This window comes from Tamandua tetradactyla, chromosome 14 (assembly GCF_023851605.1).
Source record: "Tamandua tetradactyla isolate mTamTet1 chromosome 14, mTamTet1.pri, whole genome shotgun sequence".
Taxonomy (NCBI): Eukaryota; Metazoa; Chordata; class Mammalia; order Pilosa; family Myrmecophagidae; genus Tamandua; species Tamandua tetradactyla.
The window spans coordinates 80,427,816-80,445,585 of record NC_135340.1 but is presented as its reverse complement, the minus strand read 5'-3'; the positions used below and the strand labels follow the sequence as shown (position 1 = coordinate 80,445,585).

General features: G+C 45.1%; 1 protein-coding gene across 3 annotated transcripts in view; it reads left to right on the top strand.

Moving 5' to 3' along the window:
- DAPK2 (death associated protein kinase 2) overlaps positions 1 to 17,770 on the top strand; it is a 157,654-nt gene that overhangs the window by 51,904 nt on the left and 87,980 nt on the right. The gene's annotated exons all lie outside the window — the stretch shown is intronic.

Here is a 17,770-nt window from a genome sequence, read left to right as displayed (position 1 = left end):
TGGGAAATTTTCAATGATAATTTCTTCCATTAGTTTTTCTCCTCCTTTTCCCTTCTCTTCTCCTTCTGGGACACCCACAACACGTATATTTGTGCGCTTCATATTATCATTCCCTGATAATATGAAGTCCCTGCTCATATTTTTCCATTCTTTTCCATATAGTTTCTGTTTCTTTTTGGATTTCAGATGTTCCATCCTCCAGTTCACTAATTCTAACCTCTGTCTCTTGAAATCTACCATTGTAGGTTTCCATTGTTTTTTTCATCTCTTCTACTGTATCTTTCATTCCCATAAGTTCTGTGATATGTTTTTTCAGACTTTCCATTTCCTCTTTTTGTTCATTCCTTGCCTTCTTCATGTCCTCCCTCAATTCATTGATTGGGTTTTTGATGAGGTTTTCCATTTCTGTTCGTATATTCCGAATTAGTTGTCTCAGCTCCTGTATCTCATTTGAACTATTGGTTTATTCCTTTGACTGAGCCATATCTTCTATTTTCCTGGTGTGATTTGTTATTTTTTGCTGGTGTCTAGACATTTAATTACCTTAATTAGTTTATTCTGGAGATTGCTTTCACTTATCTTACCTAGGGTTTTCTTGCTAGATGAGTTTGTTGTCTATCTGTTCTTTGACCTTCAGTTCAGCTTTTTCTGGGCCTCTAGCTTAAGTTTTGTTTAACAGAGGGTAATTTTTCAGTTCTTGTTTTCTTGTTTCTTGTCCTGCTTGTAAGGTGCCTTTTCCCTCCCCACCCTTAGGAGGGTCTACATAGGTATTACAGACTCCAGCCGGGTTTTCCCAGACTAAACTGGCCTCCTATCAGGGGGAAGGAGTCACCTGCATCAGTTTTACCTGAGGGTGAGACCCAGCAGGGTGAAAGACTTTCCTGTGAAGTCTCTGGGCTCTGTTTTTCTTATCCTGCCCAGTATGTGGCGCTTGTCTGTCTGCGGGTCCCACCAGCAAAAGATGTTGTGGCTTCTTTAACTTTGGAAGGCTCTCCCTGCTGGGGGTGTGGTAGAGACAGAGGAGAGGTTGTAGGCTGATTTTAATGGCTTCAAATTGCCAAGCCCTGGGGTCTGAATTCCTTGAGAGAGGGATTCCACCTAAGTTGGGCTTCACCCCTCCCCTGGAGAAGGCACACGTGGGAGATAGCCCTGAAAGCAGTCTGTTTCTGCCTATTCCTGGGGCAGTTGCAGCCCGAGTAGTCCCACCACTGAATCCAGAGGCAGCCAAGCTTCCGTAGAAACAGCCACAAAAACCTGTTTCGTCCCCTTTCCTCTTTTTCAGTTAGTCCAATAAGCAACCTCTGCCTTGACCAGTTTCGCCTGAGCTGGGGGCCTATTTTTAGTAGTCAGAATTTGTTTATTAATGCCACAATTGGTGTTTGGTTGGACTCAGTCCCTGCTACTGTTAGAGTCTCGTTCCTTTCCCTCCGAGAAGCTGCTTGTGGGGGAGGGGCGCCGGACGCCGGCCATCGTGGCTTGGGGAACTCACGGTTCCGGAGACTCGCAGCCGGTCCAACTGGTCCAGACTGGGGTACGCTGTGTGTCCAGTCACTATCGTGGCTCCCGGAGCTGTTCTGTACTGTTTCTGGTTATATAGTAGTTCTTCTGGAGGATGAACTAAAACGCGCACATTGCTAAACCTCCATCTTGGCCCCTCCCCTCTTGGTGATATCTATTTAATGCGTAAGAATAACCTCCAGGATAACCTCTAGACTCTGTTTGGAGTCTCTCAGCCACTGACACTTTATTTTGTCTCATTTCGCTCTTCCCCCTTTTGGTCGAGTAGGTTTTCTCAATCCTACAGAAGTCTGTTTTACTGCAGTTGGTGATACATCAGGAGTCTGGGTGTGGGAGGAACTGTGGGGACAAAATCAGGTATTCTTGGTTCAGGTGTGTCTGTTTAGGGAGACAGTTCTGTCTGTCTCCATAGCAGACCTCCAGTAAAGGCTGGGGGCTGTGATGTAAGGGGAAGCATGACGTAGTGGTGCGCTTTTCGCACTGAGCCCTGAGGTGCAGCCCTCGGGCCTGGCACGGATATGTGTGCATGAGCACTTGTACAGGAGTCAAGCAGGTGCTTTGCCCCACCCCCCTTTCAATCAAAGCATATTTGCTTTGATCTAGTTTGAATATCAAATATATATCTAAGATTTATTTGAAAAAAACATTCTTAAATATGGAAGGCTTAAAAGTGGTTGCCAGAGCTGGGGCAGGAAGAAAGGGATTAGGCATGGGGCTATTGCTTCCATTCCAAGGCCTTCTATAAGATTTGACTTTTATTTAGTCATGTTCGTGTGTATTATTCAGATAAAAAAAAATTTTTTTAATTACAAATGGAAATAAAGTGGGCTCTTCTTCTAGAAAAAGTCTGAAAATTCTTGCCATCGTGCAAGGGCACTGGAATAGGAGCAGAGAGATGTGGGTCTTGAGCTGCTCTGGTGTAAACTCCTCTAGAGACCTTGGGCAAGCTGCTCCCAGGGTTTCCTCAACTGTGCAATGGGAGGGGACAGTCCTTCCTCTCTCCTGTGATTTAACCCTGCAATATAGTGAAAAACAGCTGTTGAGGGCAGCGCCCTTGGAAGGCTTGACACCTAACCTGTAGATAGTCCTGGCCCCTGTCCCAGCTTGGTCAGATATTTCCTAGGATGGAGGGGAAATGGGGTTTTAATCAAATTACTTTGCTTCCTACTTGCCCAGGGATCTGTTGGAAAATTCCTTCCAGAACAGAGTGACTGCTTAAGTCTGAATGGGCATGTTCTGGAAGATTATGCATGCCTCTGTCCTGAGCTGAGTTTAGTCTGTGTCCAAGTGCCCTCTGTGCACCCTGGGTGAAGATAAGTGTCCTGGGGGAGGGGGTGGTAAAGAGAAGTTCCACACAACAGCCCTGCCCTGTGGGAGCATGGGAGAGAAGATGCATGGAATGTGCAGTTTAGAAATGAGAATTGCAAAGGTGGGCACTGGGTAATTTCTTTCTTCTTCAACTCTTTGGTGTTTCTTACACGGAGGAGGGACTGCATCGTGTTCATCTTTGAGTTCAAGTGGGCAACCCTGTTCATTTATTCCTCTCATATTTATTGAGCACTTGTAGTTGCAGAAACACAACACTGAACAAGACATTGCTGCCTCTCTCTTCCTGGGTTTATTGTCCTGGGAGGATGCAGGCAAGTAGAACAGTGCAGGGTGGTAAGGGCAGATGGTCAGGGAGGATGCCGAGTTCGGCTCACACAGAGCCGATCATTGTGATCTCAGCCCTGCCTGGCTGTGCTTTCCTGGCAACTCCCCTGGGTCTCCTCCTGAGGTGGGTCCACCTGGCAGGGACCCAGGGACCCGGGTAGAGAGCTCTGCTTACCTGGAGACCCTTCTCTGTGCATATCTGAGCCTTGCCAGCCTGGAAGATCAGCTACTGGCAGGAGTCCGTGCAGAATTCCTGGCTTGAAGAGGCGTGGGGAAAGGGTGTGGTGGCAGGCAGCCTCAGGGAGACAGTCCGTCCCTTGGCTGTCCTGGATCCTGACGAGCTGAGACACAGCCTGGTGGCTTCTCACTCTGCTCCAGAGGCAAAGCTTGAACTTGCCAAGATAAGGCAGGAATGTGCCAATCCGGCCAGCCCAGTTTCCCTGGGGAGCCAGTTGACTGCTCTATGGACTCTGTTTCTCTGTGGGTAGAGGTGATTTTCCAGGATATTGAGAGGCAGGAAAGGGCATCAGGAGACCATGGATGACTATGTTCTGAATCATGATATTTATTGTCTGATTTGAGCATCATTCTCTGAGCACCTAAGATATGCCAGGCTCTGTGCTAAGTGTTCTCGTATTTCTTAATTAAGTTTACTCACAAGTCCTGAGAGATAAGTATTATTTTAGTTTCACAGCTGAGGAAACTGAAGCCCAGGGAGCTAAAATTAAAATCATATTTACTGGTGTTTACCACGTGCTAGATGCTGTTCTAGGCATTGGTCAGGTGTATTTAATGCTCATCACAATGTATGAGGTCATTGTCATCCCCATTTCACCCATGAAGACACTGCAGTCACCTGCGCGTCTTTGCCAGGTGGAGGATGCCTGCAGGGGAGGCTTAATGGGCGGGCGTTCTGGAGGGAAGCGCCTTGTTTCCAAGCTGGGGGCCTATTCTAGATTGCAGTGTGGGAGGTTAGAGGAAACATATATGTTGAATGTGAGGCATACTTCTTTCTCCTGGTCCTGACTCTTAGGCTCCAAGAAAACATGTCAGTCAGCCCCAAAGCCTGTTATGTATGACCGCTTAGAACACAATTAGAAGAGCCCGTAGGAGTGGCAGCCTTGAGGGCCCTGGGTAGCTGCTAATTGGGGATGGTGATGACAGAGGAGATGGCACAGCCACACTTTGAGTCGGTTGCCCAACAGAGGCTGTGGCTTCTGCCTGGGAGACAGGGCTGGGCGACAGGAGAATTTGGAGGGAAATCTGCTTCCAAGAGGACTTGGACCTGTTCCTCCGTGTCCCACCCCACCCTCCAAGGCTTGTGGGCATAGGGAGGGTGGGGGTGGATCTAAAGTCTAATCCCTTTGGGCCACCAGTGAACCTCCCGGCCTTGAGGGGGGATGGGTTGGCACCATTTTATTCCAGTGAGGACCGGCCACATTCACTTTGGCCATTGGGATTGAATTGGGGTGGTTCAGCCTTTGACAATGTGTTGAATAGTTTACGGCCCCTCCTTTAACTGCCTGTGAAATGCAGAGTCTGCCCTTGAAGTTGGACTCAGGAGCTCATTATATGCCTCGGTACCTGGTTCCTGGGCACAAAGCCATTTGTGGTTCCTCTGGCTCAGGTATGTTGAGGATTTGAGGCAACGGCAACGTACAATAAGGCACATCAATAGAATTAAAAAATAAAGTTAAACTATAAAAGCCACATAACCTCCAAAAGATTATGATTCAGCAAATCTGCGGTAGGGCCTGGGTATCTGCATTTTTAACAAGCTCCCCCCCAGGTGATTCTGATGCACCCCAAGTCTGAGAACCACGGGTGCAAAAGAAAGAGTAAGGAAATACACCTAAGAGCTAGGCCATCAAGGTTATAGTCATTGACCAAGACAATAAAAGGGAAATCAAGCTGATTATGTCATCTTTGTTATCTGAACTGAAGAAGTTTTAAGTTTTTCAGGGCAAACACACAATGCTTCAATATACTAATTTCTGAAATAACGTAATTATGTGAGTCCTGTTGAAAAGGACATTAAGCAACAGAATGGATCATCTTGGGGCTGGGGAGATGCTCTGTATCCCCCCAAAATCTGTTGTGCATATTGACCCTGCAGCTGCAGCCCACCTGGGGGATGCCGGGTAGCAGGGCCTGCTCCACTCAGACTGAGACCGTCCTGTCCTTCGTTCAGCCGGTAGTAGGGGGGACAGTGCCGGGTGAAAGAGTGCAGTGACTTTGAGAAGGGGACCAGGTGTGGCGGAGGTGGGGGTGGGGGAGCTCTGGGCCTGTGCAGTGCGTTTGAAGCTGAAACCTTCAAACGGTTTTCAGAATAAGGGCTCTGGTGATCAAGGACGGCTGTCTCAACAAGGCACAGCAGCAGCTCTCCCCAGGGCTCCTGAGGCACAGTGACAGGCAGGAGAGGACAGAGGCATAGGGAGAAAATTGGTTGACATCTGACGCTGAGAAAGAACTAAAGTTCCTTTGAAGACAACCAACTCATAAAATATTTGGACTCATCCATCAATTGGAGACTATACCTGCAACATACATGACAAAGAGTTCATATAATAAATATGATATGATGAAAGAGCTTTGCAAGCGATATGAAAAAGGCAAACAACCCAATAGAAAAATTAGCAAAACATGTAGGAGTCATCTATTCAAATTATCAGTAAGCAGAGGGAAAGATGTTCATTCTTACTAGTAATTAACCACACATTAATTAATTTAATTAATCAAATTAAAATGAGGTATCTTTCAAGTATCAAATGGTAAAATTGAAAATAGTAATAAACCAGTATTTGGTGAGATGGAGGCAGAATGCTGCAGCTATTTATGGCTGTTCAGAGTATAAATGGGACAATCTTTTTGTAGGATTCGTCAAGCATCAGAAACATCAAAAATCTTATGAATGAACATCTCCTTTGTCCAAGTATTCTACTGGTTGGAATTTATCTTAATGAAAAGAAATCAGGGATGTATGTAAATATTTATACATAAAGGTATTTCTAACAGTGTTATTAATGACGTTTAAAATTGGAAATAATAGGGTTGCAAGAGTTTGATTCCAGGGCCATGCACTTCCCCCCCCAAATTCAACAAATGGTGCTGCAATAATGGGATAGCCACATGGAAAAAGAATGAAATGTGACCCCCACCATATAGCATACAAAAGGAAAAAAAATTGGAAATAATATTGTTTTAGTTTGCTAGCTGCCGGAATGCAATATACCAGAAACGGAATGGCTTTTAAAAAGGGAAATTTAATGAGTTGCTAGTTTACAGATCTAAGGCTGAGAAAATGTCCCAATTAAAACAAGTCTATTAAAATGTCCAATCAAAGGCATCCAGGGAAAGATACCTTGGTTCAAGAAGGCCGATGAAGTTCAGGGTTTCTCTCTCATCTGGAAAGGCACATGGTGAACACGGTCAGGGCTCCTCTCTCATCTGGAAGGGCACATGACGAATACGGCATCATCTGCTAGCGTCTTCTCCTGGCTTCCTGTTTCGTGAAGCTCCCCGGGAGGCATTTTCCTTCTTCATCTCCAAAGGTCACTGGCTGGTGGACTCTGCTTCTCATGGCTATGTCATTCTGCTCTCTCTGAATCTCTCTGAATCTCTCATTCTCCAAAATGTTTCCTCTTTTATAGGACTTCAGAAACTAATCAAGACCCACTCAAATGGGTGGAAACATGTCATCCCCTAATCCAGTTTAACAACCATTCTTGACTAAATCACATCAACCAGGGAGATGATCTCATTACAGTTTCAAATATACGGTATTGAATAGGGATTATTCTACCTTTGAGAAATGAGATTTATATTAAAACATGGCTTTTCTTAGGGGGCATACTTTCTTTTCAAACCAGCACAAATATAAATGTCCAAAATTAAGAATGTGCTTAAATAAATCATTGTTTATCTGTATGAGGGGATACCATACTTAAACCAGGTAGTGAGATAATTTTGAATTATGTGGGGAAATGTTCATGATTTATTGTTCAGCAGAGAATAATAAAGCAGGTTCCAAAATAGTATATTCAATATTATTCCTCTCAGTTCATTAAAAATTTAATTTAAAAGAATACAGTATGCACTAAAAAAAAAAAATCCAAGAACAGAAGCCAAAATGATAATCAAGAAGATGGGATTAAGGAGAATATTTCACTTCTTTGCACTTTTCTGTGTTTTCTTCTTTATATATATGTATATTTTAGTAATGAGCATGCTTCTTTGGTAATAATACAAAAAATCATACCCAGAATGTGCTGGATTGAGGGCTGTTTGAGTGACAAGGTCCTTTGCCATACTTCCTGCCTCCTCAATTTAGATCGTCCTTTTCTCCCAGCACTGGCTGAATACCTGCTTTACGACCAGTGTTGAGCTGGGCTCTATGAGAGTTATAAAGATGACTCAGAGAGTTCTTACTCTCCAGGCTCTCACAGGCTGTTTGGTGGTTGAGACCTAAAATGAATGTCTAGATAATTTGTTATAGAAATACTTTGGTGATGTCTGATGTGCTCAGCATTTTCCTGGACCTGAAAGTATACAGTGTATCTCACTGAGAGACCTGCTGTCCCTGCCCGAAGCCCTCGTCCCCTTTTCCTCTTTGGAAATTTAGACTGATAAATCTCAATAACCTGAACCCTCGGCTGAATTATATGAAATAGGAAATCTGGAATCACCTTATGTCTCTGGAAAGTGTTTCAGGATGTCTTTCTAACATACTGGCCTGAGTCAGAGAATCCTAAGAGGGTGAATGGGTGGGAGTGGGGGGTTCTGAAGAAGATAATGGTTATGGATCAGCCATTAATTGTTTGGATGAGGAAACTGAGGCCCAGAGAGAGAAGGGGACTTGGAAGTTAGTGGTGGAGGCAGGCCCACTAACCTTGAGCATCCACCTGAATGGCTAAGGGTTGAGTCTGTCAATGAAGGAGTTACAGTAAAAATCCCTTGGGCATTAAGATCCAGTGTATAGAAGAGAATGGACAAGAAATAATTGGTCCTGATTTGTACAAATGTCCACAGACACTTACAGTCAGTTCTCTGCAAAGGCAAAGTGGAAAAATCTTCCTATCTCCAAGTAGGTTCTCCATTTACCACCTTTAAAGCCCCCTCTTAGTCAAGGACTCTGTTAAAATGTAAATGTGTTATTTTGGAGGGAGGTCAGTTTAACCCTTTGTCACTTCATGTGAATTATGGAAATGGACACCAGGTAGTTAAAGGTTAGTGGGGGATGAGGAGAGATGAAAAGTTCTCATGCAGCAAGCTGGGTCCAGGAGAATTCTTCACAGTGAAGAGGAAGGGTCTGGAAATGTGGGAAGGAACTATTATAGAAGATGAATGATTCGTTTCACCATTTTATGAGGATGGCTGTGTACCCCCACGGTACTAGGAGAATCTCAACCATCCTAGACTTTGATGTCTCCTCTCTGTAGTCCCTTTCTTGCTCTCCTGTTTATGGTTTCACCCTTTATGGTCCAACCTCTGGGCTTTACCCAGTCTCTGAGGACCAGCTGGCTGACATTTCCAGGACTGAGCAAGTGGGCCTTTTCTGTTGAAGTTCATTCATTAATAAAACGTACATCTGATTGTCAGGAAGAGTGGGAAGAGTACCTGACCCAGTTAAGCATCATCTGAGCTTGACTGCTTGACCCCTTCCCTCCACCCCACAAGGAGAGGAAAGGGCAAGTTCAGCTCCTGATGTATTTCCTCTGGAAAGTGGCCACTTGACAGGAAGAGAGATGGTGGCTTGGGGACTCTAAAGAAAAAGGCACTTATGAATCATTCCTTGTCTCTCTGACTGGTAAGCTGCTTTTTCTTTGTCTGAATCGAGCCCTTTCTTTAAATCCCAGTTCAAAGCCCATCTTTTCGATAAGTCTTCCCTGACTCCTTCAGCCCAGCTTTCTCCTTCCCTCTGCTGAACTGCTGCAGCACTTACTGTTTTTCCACTCAGTTGAGCCTGAAACAGGTATTTCTTGCATATCCATACTCTATTTCCTTTCCATTAGTGTTTGATCTCCCCAATGGACTGCATCCCCTTCAGGTTGTGGGTGTGTCTTGTTTATAGCACTTAAGACAATGAACAATGAATGAGAGATGGAGTGAATGGATGAATGAGTTGGGTGGATAGGTTGGGTGTTGTCACATTACCCTAATCACTTCAGTGTCTAGAGTCTAGGTTTTAGATCAAGGGAAAATCCAGAGAACACTGAGCTCTACTTTGGGTGAAAACTTTTTTCTATATAGCCAAAGGCTTCATAAATTGAGCCTAATTCATTTCAGGTTTTGGACCTGTGGGCTTTGCTGATTTGACAACAGCATCAAAATATGTCCATGCTTAAAAACAGGTTGCAGAAAGCATCATAACCGAAGCTCAACTTGGTTTTTTAGGAATATTTTTTTCTGACCAAAACAAAAACAAAAACAGAAACAAAGAAAAAGGCCAGAGGAAGGAAGTTAGTCTGCAGGGCCAGAGTATTAGATGAGCTAACCTGTGCAAATAGCTGCCACAAGGCCAGCAAAGGGCAGGTGCCCACAACTTTGTGGACAGGAGCCATTTTTGTGGGGTGGAGAGTTCAGCTCCCTGGAGACGTCTCATTCCTGATGCTCATCCTGCAGGTCTTCTTACCTCTCACCATGAGTTTGACTGGGTTGGAGTGACTTCTTGAAAGCCTAAATAATAATTGTGAGAAACATTGGTGTGCCTTTTTCTCCTTTATTTTCACTTACAATTTAAACTGGTTTGGGGCCATCTAAGAAAGGGCGTACTTCTATGCTGTACAGCAGTACTTCTCAAACTGTGCTCCTATGAGTGCTTGGGGTTCCATGAAACCCTTTAGGCCCCATGGCGGTAGGGGTGGGGCGTGGGGAGGACTCTTGAGTGCCTCCACCAAAAGGAAGCACTGCTTTTATCTGTTTTACTTATCTGTCTTCTGTGTAAGAGTTCATTTGAGAGAGGGCGCCCCATCTCAAATACAGCTGAAAACCCTTGTCAAGAGACTAAAAAGACAATAGCAAGGTGGTGGGAGGTGGTGATTGGGGAGGTAGGGGTTCATTAGACTCAATAGCTGGGAGAAAAAGCCATTGGAACAGCCCTGGGTCACCTTCTGTTTGCTGGTTCTTGTGCTAATTTTTCTATTTGTCTGCTCCAGTCTCCTGCTGCTGCATTCTGACTATGTTGCTGCTCCCTGCATGCTTCTCACGCCTTATTTTGCCTGCCTAGTCCCAATACATCGCCCATCCAGCTTTTGGTAAAATTTGCTCCTTTCCCTCACCTCTCTGACTTGCTTCTGGCTCTGACTTTCTGGGAACTTTAGGTTTCTTAACTCCAGTTTTGACTTCCTGGATAGTTGGTTTCTTGCTTGTCCTGACCTGGGGTAACTATGTGTCTTGAAGCATTTTCTGCCTTTCTGGATGAGTACCATCTGCAGATCTTCCTTTTCCCCCAGGATCCTCCCCAGCACTCTGTTTTTAAGATGAGATCACTGGGGCCAAACCAGGTTCAAGAATACACTGAAATTGGAAACACAGTGACTAGGACCCGGATATATTGTCCCAAGGACCATCATGAATCATAATTCACATTCATGGGAAAACTATAGTTTATGCAGTGCTGTCACATACTTATTTCATTCCTATTACAACCTGGGGAGATTGGGAAATTCTTATGTCAGTGATACACCTGAGGAAACCGAGGCTCAGAGGTTATGTGATTTGCTAAGGGCAGCAGAACTAGAAATAAAACCTGGGTCTTTTTACTCTAAATCCTGAACTTGGAGCTCAGAATACCTGTTGGTTGCTGCAGTGAGAGAAAGGAAGTGGCTTGGCTAAAGAGGGATATATAGGGAAGGGGTCAGAGATAAGAAGCAGGCTCAGCCTAAAGTTGAACTTGGCCAAGCAGAAGTATGGGGAGGGGCTTAGTGACGCCAGCCCCAGACAGGCTGTTCATATATATATATATATATATACAGAGAGAGAGAGAGAGAGATCTTCACACACATTCAGTCCACACATGGTGTACAATCAGTGGCTCACGATATCATCACCTAGTTATGTATTCAACACCATGATCATTTTTAGAAGATTTGCATCACTCCAGAAAAAAAATGAAAAGAACAATGAAAAACCTCATACATCCCATATCTCCTTACCCCTCCCGCTCATTGACGGCCAGTCAGCCCAATTTTTTACCCTTTACTCCACCCCCCCATTATTTATTTATTTATTTTTTGTCCTTATTTTTTCACTCATCTGCCCTGACAGGCTTTTGGCTTGGGATCTGGCTGATGTGACTCCTGTGTTAGATTATGAGTTAGATTATGAGCCGCGCGCGCCTTTGAGACATATCAGCTGAAGGTCCTGTTCCTGCACCTGCCGGGCTGCACCTGGGGTGGCCTTGGTGGGAAGCTTCTGAGCATTATCCCTGCTCTGTGACCCTGAGCACTCGCAGGGTAATTCCAGAGGAATCATGGCTCATTGTTCTCCGGAGTGGGAAGAGGAACCGTAGTGACTGCTGTGGGGGAAGAGGAAGGAGGGGCCCCAGCTCCGTATCCCTTTGTCTTGGATGGCTTCCCAATTGACACCTCTCACCTCACGTGGCCCTGGGTTTAGGATTGTGTGCAGCACCAACTTTGGAGCTGGCTACTGAAGCACGAGACCCACTCTATTCACAGACCTTACAGAACCTTTAACAGTTGGTTGACAGAACAAGTCTGGTTGCCTGTGGCTTACCATAGAGGCTGGGGGTGGGTGGGCAGCGGCAGTGGTCTGCCCCGATGCAGACCATGAGGGGTGGATTGTCTGTTGAGAATTTAGAACCAGTAATAACATCAAATAAAATCAGTCTGATCTTTATCATCCATAGGCACTGGCAGCTTCTACACAATGTCAGTGATATATTTGTCCTGCCTTCTGGGGTGGGACCTCCAGCCACTGCTGCTACCTACTTTGAGAGTCTCATGGAAGCTAGGGTCCGTAGACCTGGATTTGAGTCCTGGCCCTGCTACCTGGTCCAACTGCCATGTCACTTAATCTCTCTAAGCCTTAGTTTTCTTATCTGTAAATGGAAAAAAGATACCTGAAGATATTAAAAGAGAGAATGAATATAAAGGTCAACAACAAAGTTGGGTGTAAATCTTGCAATGTTCACATTGCTATACAAAACTTACCCTGTGTTGTGATATTTGGGTCATGCCTGGGGTATTTTCCGTAGACAAGAATTTGGGGATGCTTGAGCCAGACTCTTCCATGGAGCTTAGAAGCTTTTGTTGGAGGCAATTTTGAGCCCTGGGAAGCTTTTCTAGGTGTACCCCATTTCATCTGATTACTGGGCAGACAACAGGAGGCCCCTTCTGGGCTGCCTCCTGGCCCTCTCAAGGTCTGGAACGAGGCCCGTCTGCGAGTGCATCTCTGAGATGCCAAGTGAGTGAGGCTCTGGGCCTCTGCCCAGGAAGAGGGATGTGCTCCTGACACGATTGCAAGACAGTACACTGGCAGAAGCAGGGAAGGTAGTTTCTGGATCTTGCAATTTATTGTCTCTCACTAAACCCTCTTACGTGACTTTTCCAAGCCTGCCTTAGGCACAGAGTTCCTGCCCACCCACACCGCCTGCCTTTCCCCAGCCCTGGATGGTAAAGTCCTTCCTCAGACATTATCTCATCATTTCCCCAACAATTCTGAAAGGTGGGTAGGGCGGTTTTATCATTCCCATTCGACAAGAAGACAGTTCCTTGTCCAAGCTCACGAAGCTTTCATGGCAAAATGAGGACTCCAGACCCTTTGCCGAGTTAGACCATAGATTAGATACTGACTTGCTGGGCAGTGAGGGTGGGGAGGGGAGAGGAACTGGAGCATGCATGCTTTGCCTATGTGTAAGATTATTTCAGCATCCCATACGTCTTGAAATAGCCCTGGCAATGACCTCCATTAAAAGTTGTGTGGCTTCCCTCTCCCCCACCTCTGGATGACACTGGGGTGACTCAGTCCTGACCTTGAAGGGCCCTCACTGCTCACTCCTCACCCCTGTAGCCTAGATGGTCAGCTTCTGCAAAGTGGGGCCAGAACCTCTGACAGGAGCCCGTCACCATTGCTGCCTCCACCTCCCGTCAGGTCTGCTGGCACCCTCTGACAGCACAGTAGAGCCACCTCAGGACCAGCTTCTGTGCATCTGACTGCCAGCTCCCACTCATGTTATCCCCCATAGCCCAGCTAATCATCTGTCTTGATTTGCAAATTAATATCACAGCAGTTCTAGTGCTTACCCATGAAGCAAACTTGTGCTGGTGGGAGAAACAACTACTCGCTTCTAATTTCCCTTCGCTCCTCACCTCCCTCAAATTGTCAGACCAAAGAACAAAGAGGAAGTGTAATAATGAAAAGGGCAAAGAATAGATAATATGAGAAGCAGCGGCATCATTTCCTCATCTGTTAAAAGGGGTGTGATTTGAACAGTGAATAGAGAAGTATTTGGAAAGTCCCCTTGGGGGAATGGTGAGAAAGGGGGAAATATTCAACTTCCCCATATGGAGAATTCCTGATATTCTTGCAGGCAGTGGGGACAACCAAATCAATAGGCCAAGCCCTCGATTTTGGGGTTTGCTTCTATGAAATTTATCCCTGCAAAGGATAGGCTAAGCCTACTTAAAATTAGGCCTAAGAGTCACCCCCAGACAACCTCCTTTGTTGCTCAGATGTGGCCTCTCTCTTTCTAAGCCAGCACAGCAAGAGAACTTACTGCCCTCCCCCTCTACGTGGGAAATGACTCCCAGGATAAGCGGTGCCAGCATTAAGGGATTGAGAAAACCTTCTCAACCAAAAGGGGGAAGAGAGAAATGAGAAAAAAATCAAGTGTCAGTGGCTGAGAGATTTCAGATTCAAGAGGTTATCCTGGAGGTTATTCTTACACATTATGTAGACATCCCCTTTTCAGTTTGTGGTGTAATGGAGTGGCTAAAGGGAAGTACCTGAAACTGTAGAGCTGTGTTCCAGTAGCCTTGTTTCTTGAAGATGATTGTATGAAGATATGACGTTTACAATGTGACTATGTGATTGTGAAAACCTTGTGTCTGATGCTCCCTTTATCTAGGGTATGGACAGATGAGTAAAAAATATGGAACATATTTTAAATATGTTAAAGGTTAAAGTATATTGGGTAGATGGAAATACTCGTGGTCAATGAGAGGGAGGGGTAAAGGGTATGGTATATATAAGTTTTTTCTTTTTTCTTTTTTCTTTTTCTTTCTTTTGCTGGAGTGATGCAAATGTTCAAAAAAAAGAGATCATGATGAATATAGAACTGTGTGATGATATCATGACCCACTGATTGTACACCATGTATGGAATGTTTGTATATTAAGAATGTTTGTGTTTGTAGGTTGTTATATCACTAAAAATATTTTTAAAAAGGGGGTAGTCAGAGAGCTGTTGTAAGACAAGAGCTCCCAGCCTGGCTGCACATCAGAATCAGAATCCCCTGGGGAATATCCTGATGCACAGGCTGCATCCCAGACCCAGGAAATCAGAATCTCTGGGGTGGGACCCAGGCACCAGTAGTTTTATAATTGCCCACAGAGCTGAGAACCACTGCTCGAAGGTTGGAAAGAGTTGGCTAATTGCTTAGAACACAGATATTCCCACAGCTGGCTATGCATTGGAATCTCCCAGGGAGCTTTTAAAATTATACCAATTCCGTGGCCACACATTCCAGACAATTTAAATCAGTGACTTCGTGTCTGGGTGCCTCTTGCTCAGCCTTCACATGAGCCACAAGCAAATAAGAGTTGTAATAGTTACCTTTTTTTAGTGTCACCTGTGGGCCAAAATAGCAAATATTTCTAGTCTTCACAATTCCATAGTTGTGAATCATAATCCCATTTTCCAGATGAGAAAAACTGATGCTCAGAGCAGTGGGACTTGCCTGAGATGACCACATGAGTCCCTGAGGCCAGGCCTGCCTGACCATGCCCAGAGCCTCTAGGCCTGGGGACTGGCTCTGGAGGAGGGTGGCGTTCTCCAGTCTCCCCAGTAATAGCTCAAGGAAAGGGGGAAACCAGCAAGCTTCTTGGCTCTCCCTGAGGTCTCTCCCACCTGAAGAGAGGAGAGATGAGCAGCAGTGCCTGGGATTGGGCTCCCTCTTGGTTATCCCCTCACAAAATACCTTCTTCAGGTGGCAGGAATATGCCAGCGTGTTAGGTCCAATCCCCAATCCCCTTTCACTGCCACCACTGCTCTGACAAAGAGAAACTCAGGCAGGGAAAGCAAATACTCATATGCTTTTTGAGAGCTTGAGGAATTTTTCGGATGTGATATACAAAAATGCCTCTGTTTCCTTCATAAGGGGGAAGCCATGTCAGGGTGACCTGAAACCCTTAGCTCTCCTTTACAAAACTCTTTTTCCCTTTTGTCCAAGCTGCCAAGTCCTAAAGTAGTCAACAGAATGTGGTGCTGGAACCTGGGGGGGTCTGGGCACCAAACCAAACCCTGCACCCCTACCCCCCACCTATATGCTCTGTAAGCATAAACTCATCGCGTAAAATCCTTAAGGTTTGGTTTCCCCCTTGGTCAAGAGAGTGAGCCCTCTCTGCCCTCAGGGCTGCTGTGAAGGGCCACGACTCCAAGATCCCACGTCCACTTGAGCAGTCCCCTGAGGTGTCATATAAGGGAGGAGCATGGCTGTCCTAACACTCACAGCCGGCTGGGACTGGAAGCTTGGTCAAGTGTTTGCTGGCACCCACTAAGGGACCCGGTGTCCCTGAGGCCCAAAGTGGCTCCAAGTGGCCAGCTGTGTTCAGAGAGTGTGCTGAATATGTTCACTCTGCTTTGGGAGAACTGGCTTCACTCCACCTGCGTCAGACCCTAATGTGTGCATAGCACAGAGCCAATATTTGGATCCTAAATAAGCTGAGAGGTTATTATAGTTAGTAAACAATGTAATATAAATTTGGATCCAAAAGCCTTCTCTGCCCTGCCCAGCCCCTAGGGTCCTTCCCTCCCCAGAGCTCCATCTGTACCTGTTGTCTTACCTTTGGTCCCTGCCTTGTTGCCCAGCACACAACCTGGCACAGAGAAGATGCTCAGGCAGTGTTGAGTGAATGGAGAGATGAGGGGATGCAGAGACACATGAATATCTGTTCGGTGACATCTCTAAAGTGGTTGCCATGGAATGCTATTTAAGTGTTTTTATCCCTTGCTTGCTTGACTTGACTTTTTTGTTGTTGTCACTTGGGTCTATTTTGAGGATTCACTCATTGAAGTTTATTCTAATAATGGAGTGGTCCAGATGTGATGCTGTTTTCTCCAGAGTATCTCACTATGTGCAACTCTGACCCCATGGCCATTTAGGGAGTACATCCTTAGTCTGGACTCTGATGGCCCCTTATTAAGCTGAACCATAGAACTTTCTAAGTTCTGTCTCAAACAGTGGGTATTTTGGGTGGGAAGAAAACATGGAGCACCCCCATGAGCTGCCATTTCATATCTACCAAGATGGCTATAATAAAAAAAGACACTATGTGATGATATTGTGAATTACTGATTATATATGTAGAATGGAATGATCAAAATAGGAATGTTTGCATTTTCTTTGTGTTTTTTGGTATTTAAAAAAATAAAATAAAAAGATTAAAAAAAAGACAGATAATAACAAATGTTAGTGAGAATGCAGATAAATTAGAACCCTCATACATTGCTGGAGGGAACGTAAAATGGTGCAGCTGCTTTGGAAAACAATTTGACAGTTCCTTAAATGAGTAAACGTGGAGTTATGGTATGATCCAGCAATTCTACTCCCAGGTGTGTATATTCAAGAGAAATGAAAACATATGCATATGCAAAAACTTTTATACAAATGTTCACAGCAGTGTTATTCATTATAGCTCCAAAGTGGAAACCCAAATGTCCATCACTCATGAGTAGGTAAATAAAATATAGTATATCCATACAATGGACTATTATTTGACAATAAAAATGAATGAAGTACTGATACATTCTACATCATGGATGAACCTTGAAAACATTGTGCTAGGTGAAAGAAGCCAGAAACAAAAAGTGCATGTTGTATGATTGCATTTTATATGACATGTCTAGAATAGGCAAATCTATAGAGACAGCGAATAGATTAGTGGTTGCCTAGGGCTGGGCGGGGGGTAGGGGGCTAGGGGAGATGACTCCTCCAGGAGGGGTGGGCACAGGACAGTCCCCAGGGACTCAGAGAGGGCCCTGATGATGGCCTGAATGGAGATGCTGAAGTGGAGGGTCACTTGCTGCCCTTCCCTGTGAGATGGACTATCCCCAGAGCACTCAGGGAAGGTAGCTCAGGGTTGAGTGCCCTCTGAAGTGGATGCCATTTCATGGTCGCTATCTTGGACCTGGGTCTGAAGGATTTCCAGGCCCAACCCTGGGTGCTAGGCTTAACTCCTATAAATCCTATTCCTGTCTTAGAAGCTTTGTGGACTGGATATCTGGCTTTGTCATTAACTCTGTGATGACCTCAGGGCAGTCATTTGCCCACTCCTTGTGTTTCAGTTCCTAACAATTTACAACTCCATGGTCACCATCAGCACCGTCCCCTCAATGATGGATTCCCGCTATTGTTAGGTCA